Below are 8,031 nucleotides of genomic sequence, written 5' to 3' on the forward strand. Positions count from 1 at the left end.
AGAATTTGAGTGGGACAAATTAGATGATTCATGTAGGCCATGGCTAGGCATGCTGCTCTGAAATCTGGAGAAGACCCAATTACCTAATTCAAAAATAGAATGAAGGAGTGTGTGATTGTGGAACATAAGAATTTTCTTATGTAGTAATGAGATGGACCCTTGGATACTAATGTATTCCTCTGTGGCTCCCCAAAAGTAAACAAGTATAAATGGCAGATTAAAATCTTACTAGTTCCAGGAGGACTATTGAGACTACCAAACTTTTAGCATATTTAGAAATTTTGTTCTTTTACATTCCTATTTTCTGGTTTAAAAATAAAACCATGTTAAAATAACTTAAGCCAAAGCTGACAAAATCATTCTCACCAGTTTTTAAACTATACCAGCCTTTGCAATCTAACCTAGTTTATGCAGAATCTTTAATCCCCACTGAATAGCTTTTGCTTTTTCTTTCCATCCCTAAAAGTGGGAGATAGCAGAAGTTTGATTTCACTTGGCAGTCAGCAGTATATGCTTACCACACTGCTTCAGGGCTATGCCAGTTCTCTGACTTTACATCAAGTTTAGTCCACGGAGTGTGGAACTGATTCACTATATTAATGACATCACACTGATAAACTTGATAGCTGGAAGTAGCATGCAGCCGGGGAGCTGTGGTAAATCATGCGTGCTGGAAAATGGAGACTAAATCTCAGGAAATTACAGGGCTTGTTGTCTTAGTAAAGTTCTGCACCTAGGTGCATGTGCACGTGTGCATTTCTGTGTAAGAGGCAGACAGAGAGAAAGAGCATGCACATGTGTAAGACCACCTGTGAAATGTTAGGATATTTCCTACAAATTGAAGGATGGGTAGCTGTCCAGTGCATTCTTACTACTGATGAAGAGAAGCATAATGCTTTATGTGTCTTTTGAATTTTGGAAATTGTATACAACATATTTGGGTCTTGTGACAGACACCTACTTGTCTACCAATATATGGATTTCTCCTTTTTAATAACACTCCAATTCCGTCTGGGCAGTAATATGTTAGGTAAAAAATATTAGAGTTTCTTGGTTAGGCACAATGGCTCACACCTGAAGTCAGAGCACTCTGGGAGGCCAAGGTGGGTGAATTGCTTGGCTCAGGAGCTCAAGATCAGTTTGAGCAAGAGTGAGATCCCCATTTCTACTAAAAATGGAAGAACTAGCCAGTGTTGTGGTAGATGCCTATAGTCCCAGCTACTCTGGAGGCTGAGACAAGATGATCGCTTGAACTCAGGAGTTTGAAGTTGCTGTGAGCTACTACTCTTTCCAGGGTAACAGAGTGAGACTCTGTCTCAAAAACCAACCAACAACAACACCAAGCTGTCAGACTCCCTTGCAGCTAGGAATCACCAAGTGTGGCTATTGTGACATAATCTTAAGATTTCTGGAAAAGGAGCCACCTTTCAGTTTCTCTCCCTATTTGGAGCTATGATAGCCACACTCTGACCATGACCACAGGCAATAAGCATGAGCGCATATCACAAGTGAAGAAGGATGGTGGAACAGAAAGACCCTGAGATGCTGAAGACATCAGGCAGCCATTACACCATTCTGGCGGGTTGTCCCCAGACTTCTCAGCATGTGACAAAAATAAGCCTCTATTTAATAAACTGTTATGGTAGGATTCCCCCCCCTCCCCAGTCCTATTCCTAACTGATACAAATGCGTGTGCTGAGTCATTTATTGCATGACTGAAAGTCTGTTAGCCTTGAGCAAGGCCCAGAGCAAATTTCTCCAGCCTGCCAAAGTAGTTTTGTCCCTTTGTCTCTTATTACCAGAAGACCCTGTGGTATTTAAAGTGTCTGTGGCATGAAAATATATCCTATGGGACTCTTTGGAAAACCTGTTAGGAAAATTACAGGGGAGGACTTTTGGGTTTTAACCAAAGTTGCATCCCTTGGGGCAAGTAATCATTCTTGAGAAAAAGCGTATGCTTCAATTATGAAGTCTAATGGGCTCTATTATGTTAGTCTATTTGTCTATCTCTAAGGCAAAATTATACTCTTTTCATTTTATAGGTTCATTAAAATTCTTGATATATGGTAGAGCTAGACTCTCCCTTTCTTCCTCTTCAAAAGAATTTTAGATATTCATGGCTCTTTGAATTTTAATATAAATTTTAGAATAAATTTGTCAAGTTTCATAAAAAAATCATTTCTTGGAAATTTTGACTGGAATTGCCCCATATCTATTGAACTGGGGAGAACTGGCAGGGGTACTCTAATCTATCTTACATCTCTGCAGTTGTGTAATCTTTAAGTTCTCTGGAATATTTTATAGTTCTCTCCATAAAGAGAACTATAAAATTCTCCAAATTTTTAATTGCTTATTTTCAAACTATTTGGTGGCTGGTATTTTTTTTTTTTTTTTTGAGACAGAGCCTCAAGCTGTCCCCTGGGTAAAGTGCTGTGACATCACAGCTCACAGCAACCTCCAACTCCTGGGTTCAAGAGAGTCTCCTGCCTCAGTCTCCCAAGTAGCTAGGACCACAGGTGCCTGCCACATGCCTGGCTATTTTTTGGTTGCAGCCATCATTGTTATTTGGTGGCCCAGGCTGGATTTGAACCCTCCACCTTAGGTGTATGTGGCTGGCGCCTTAGCCACTTGAGTCACAGGCACCCAGCCTGGTGGCTGGTATTTAGAAATAAGACTGATTATATGTATTAATTTTGTATTAAGCAAACTTGTAAACCCTCTACTTATAATTTCTGAGGCTTTTAAAAATTTTCTAGGCATATAATTTTACTATATGAAAAATGACAGTTCTTTCTTCTCTAACAATCTTAAAACTTTTCCTTATTTTATGCTCTGGCTAGGGTCTAGCGTAATGCTAAATTAGAAAAGTATTAGCAGAAGTCTTTCTTTTGCTTTTGATCTCAAAGGGAATGCTTTCAAAATTTTACCATTAAGTATAATATTTTCTAAGTATAAGATTTTCTGTTTTTCCCCCTAAAAAAAAAGGTGTGTGTATGTGTGTGTTTGTATATTTAAATGTAATCGATGCTGCCAGACTGCTTTCCGAAAAAGAAATAGTCACATTTCTCTCAATCAGAAATTTTGCCAGTGATAGGCATTATAATTCTTTAAAATATTTGCCATGCTGTTAAGAGTAAAATATCTTATTATTATTTTAATTTGCATTTTCTCAACTCTTAGTGAGTTTGGTTTTTTCATTTGTTGATCATTTGAATTTGTCCTCTTGTGAATAGTCTTTTCATATCTTTTGACTTATTTTTCTTATTGCTTCTTTCAATTTGAAGACATTTCTGTGTGGTATAATTAAGTCCCATGTGTCTTCTGAATTGCAAGCTCGTAAATATTTGTTATTGATGATGTTTTTTCGCAATGGTTTTCAATTTATGATAAGTTATCTATTTTTTATTCTGTGTAATCTACTTTTTCAGTCTTGTCCATGTGTTGTCTTTTTGTTATTTGGTGGAATTTAAATTTTTAAAATTGTATATGTAAGTCTTTTAGCCATCTGGAATTTATCTTTGTATATGGTAAGAGACAGAGATCTAGTTTTATTTTCTTCCAATTAGATGACTATTTGTATCACCACCAATTATTATTATTATTTTTTTTTTTGAGACAGAACCTCAAGCTGTCCCCCTGGGTAGAGTGCAGTGGCATTACAGCTCACAGCAACCTCCAACTCCTGGGCTCAAGCGAGTCTCCTGCCTCCGCCTCCCAAGTAGCTGGGACCACAGGCGCCCGCCACAACGCCTGGCTATTTTTTGGTTGCAGCCGTCATTGTTGTTTGGCGGTCCGGGCTGGGGATTCGAACCCGCCACCTTAGGTGTATGTGGCTGGTGCCTTAGCCGGTTGAGCTATAGGCGCCGAGCCTTCACCACCAATTATTAAATCATATGTTCTTTTGCCACATAGATAAAATGCCATCTTTATCATGTACTTAATTCTCACATATAATTTGACTTAAATTTGGGGTTGTCTATTGCATTTTTGTCTATTCTATGCCAATTAACATATTTATTTTATTCCAGCAGATTATTGTGTGCCTTTATATTTGTTGAATCATGGCCTCCCTCCTTTCACTAATCTTTTTTATGTTTTTCTTGGTTATTCTTGGATACTTATGCATTGGTTTAAACTCTAAGATATTTATTTAATTCTCCTTTTCTCCTTTTTCCTTTACCAAGAAAGAACCCCTGTTGGAATTCCAATTAGAGTTTTATTAAATTTATATATTAATTTGGGAGTATTGACCTTTTTATAATATTAAATTTTTTGTTCATCAAAGTCATGATTTACCTTTACATTTTTGCATATCTTAGTTTATATTCTTACTTAAGATTTTTATAATTTTCTTCTCCGTTTTTTAAATATTCCTAAGCATTTTATAACTGTTGTGTTTACTGTGAATGGAATCATTTCTTTCATATCCATTTTTAAGATTTATTTCTGTAATGGAGAAAACTTACTGTTTTTTGTACCCTATTTTTTTTTTTCTTTTTTGACACAGAGTCTCACTGTGTTTTCCTTGATAGAGTGCTGTGGCATCACAGCTCACAGCAACCTCCAACTTTTGGGCTTAAGAGATTCTTTTGCCTCAGCCTCCCAAGTAGCTGGGACTACAGGTGTCTGCCACAACGTCACGCTATTTTTTGTTGCAGTTGCCATTGTTGTTTAGCTGTCCAGGGCTGGGTTTGAACCTGCCACCCTTGGTATATGTGGCTGGTGCCCTCACTACTGTGCTGTGGGTGCTGAGCCTGTACACTTATTTTTTCTCCAGTCACTTTACCTAGTTCTCTTATTAAGTGTAATAATTTTTTTTGTAACAGGGTCTTTTGGATTTTCTGCTTCTACCTCTTCTTTTTCCACGCTGATGTTATTTTACATTTTAATCTTGTTTCAATTACTAAAAATTCCAGGACAATGTTAAATAATAATGTCAATGGTGGGCTTGGCGCCTGTGGCTTAAGTGGCTAAGGCGCCAGCCACATACACCTAAGGTGGTGGGTTCGAATCCAGCCCAGGCCTGCCAAACAACAATGATGGCTGCAACCAAAAAAAAAAAAAAATAGCCTGTGGTCCCAGCAACTTGGGAGGCAGAGGCAGGAGACTCACTTGAGCCCAGGAGTTGGAGGTTGCTGTGAGCTATGCCATGGCACTCTACCCAGGGGGACAGCTTGAGGCTCTGTCTTAAAAAAAAAATAAATAAATAAAATAATGTCAATGGTGACATACTAGTTTAGTATGTCTTTAATAGAAATGGTTCCAGAATTTTATCATTCTTTTTTCCTTTAATTTGTTCATATAATAGATTATGTTAGTAGACTTCCTGATATTCATTTGTGTGTTAAGTTACACAAGTCCTGCTGTATTATTTTTAGTTTTAAAATTAGATCTGATTTGGGCCACGCCTGTAGCTCAGTGGGTAGGGTGCCAGCCACATACACTAAGGCTGGCGGGTTTGAACCCAGACTGGGCCTGCTAAAACAACAATGATAACTGCAACAACAACAACAACAACAAAATAGTCAGGTGTTGTGACAGGTACCTGTAGTCTCAGCTATTTGAGAGACTGAGACTAGAGAATCACTTGTGCCCAAGAGTTTGAGGTTGCTGTGAGCCATGACACCATGGCATTCTACCGAGGGCAACATAGTAAGACTCTGTCTCAAAAAAAAAAAAATTATCTCTGCTCTGTTTTATTATTCTTTAACATGTTGCTGGGTCTTATTTGTTAAAGTTTTATTTAGAATTGATAATTTTCATACACATATGAGATTGATTCAAAATTTTATTTTCTTGTAATGGTTTTCTAGATCTGGTATTATATAGTCTTCTTACAATAAATCGGAGAAGTTTTCATCTTTTTATAAGGGCTGGAATATTTTTAAAAACCATGGAAATAATCTATTTTTAAGAGGTTAAAGCTCAGTTGTAAAGCCTTCTGCTCCTGTTTGTCCAGTGGTAGATCTCTAATTACCTTCCAGTATCTGCTATGATGACTGACTTATTCAAGCTTTCCTCTTCTTATTGGATTTTCTAATTTTAATTTTGCTAGAAAAGAATTTATTTCTTTTATATTTTAAAATGTTTTGCCATAGAGTTGTATGTAATAATCACTTACATATTTAGTTATTTAACTTTTTTTGTTTGAGACAGAGTTTTGCTTTGTCTCTTGGGTTAGAGGGCCATGGTGTCAGCTTAGTTCATAGCAACCTCAGATTCCTGAGTTCAAGTGATCCTCCTGCCTCAGCCTCCTGAGTATCTGGGATTATAGGCCCCCACCACAACACTTGGCTAATTTTTCTAGTTTCAGTAGAGAGGAATCTCACTCTTGCTTAGGATGGTCTTTCTTGAATGCAGCTCAAGCAATCCTTTCACCTCTGCCACCTGAGGTGCTGGGATCACAGACATAAGCCACCATGCTCGGCCTTATTTATTCATTTTTTAGAGACACCCTGTCACTCAGGCAGGAGCACAGTGGCATGATTATAGCTCATTATAACTTCAAACTCCTGGGCTCAAGAGATCCCTCCCATTTCAGCATCCTTTATGACTGGTACTACAGGCTTGGGCCTCATGCTCAGCTCGTTTTTAAATTATTTTTGTAGAAATGGAGTCTATGTTGCCCAGGCTCATCAAACTCCTAGCTTCAAGCAATTCTCCAGCCTTGGCTTCCCAAAGCACTGGGATTACAGGTGTGAGCCACCACAAATGCCCTAATATTTATTTATAATTATATTTAATTTCTCCTGTATCCATGGTTTTAGAGATATTTATTATTCTTTTCAAAGACTAGCTTCTGGATTTATCTGGTTTTGTTTATTTTTATCTTGATAAATTGTTGCTTTTTTTTCTTTATCAAATCATTGTTTCCAGGTTTTCTTAAAACTTATTTTGTTGTAATTTGGAAAATTTTCCTCAGGTCTCAATGATCTATTTATAAGTCTTTTTATTGGTTCAATCCATCAAAACTGATTTTTATTGTTTGGAACTAGAACTTGTAGTTTTAAAGAAGATTGTTTAAGCAGGATGAAAGGTCTAATACCTAAAGAAAGATTCCTAAGTGAAGTGAAAAATTCTATTGGTGTAAGAATGTATCAAAAAGGTGAAAGGGAAGAAGAAAGTACCCTTCATCCTCTGGGGCAATGTTTCTCTACTTTTTTCTGAATTTTTGTCCACCAAGGAGAAAAATTAAATTAATTATTAGTAATTAAAGTTTAAAATTAAATTAAATTTCTTTCTACACGAGCAATTAAATACTAAGGAATAAGATGTTGTCAGATAGGGTTGATCCTTGGAGGATCCCAAACCATTGTAAAATCCAAGTTTTTTTCACCCCTTTTCCCCTCCTCACCAAGAAAAAATATTTCTTTTCTCTTGTAGGCAATATCACCTCTACTGAGAATTCATGTTTTGGGGTATGAGACAGAGGGACCTTTGTCCCACAGTGAGTTATTTCAGATATTCAGAAGTATCTGGAGCAAATGACAGATTAAGATTCTGGAGCAAATTAAAGATTCTTAGGCACTGGAAGTTTTGGGAAATCCTCTTACTACCCAAAGTAGAAGACACAGAGTCTCTGGTGTTTGCTGACTGGCTTGGGGACAACCAAATGTCAGTTCACTAGTGGTTGGGCTGTTTATCTGAGATTCTATAGAAAACCAGCAGACACTCAGATGGAATAACGTGACCATCAGAGATAATGTGGACGATATCTTCATGACTCTGTAGGCCTCGCTATGAAAACTAAGGAGTGCATGAATCACAGGTTGTTGTCTCTTTATTTTCTCTTTGAAGGTCTTGCCTACAACATACAGGAAGATGTTGGAATAAATATTTGCCACAGAGATAGTAAAAAAGGACCAAATTTAATTTTGTGTCTGAAATTTGACTTGGTCTCACTATTTCGCCCTCAGCAGAGTGCCATAGCATCGCAGCTCACAGCAACCTCAAACTCTTGGGCTTAAGCGATTCTCTTGCCTCAGCCTCCCAAGTAGCTGGGACTACAGGTGCCCACCACAATGCCTGGCT

This window comes from Otolemur garnettii, unplaced genomic scaffold (assembly GCF_000181295.1).
Source record: "Otolemur garnettii isolate 467f Iridium unplaced genomic scaffold, OtoGar3 scaffold00026, whole genome shotgun sequence".
In the NCBI taxonomy this organism is placed as follows: domain Eukaryota; kingdom Metazoa; phylum Chordata; class Mammalia; order Primates; family Galagidae; genus Otolemur; species Otolemur garnettii.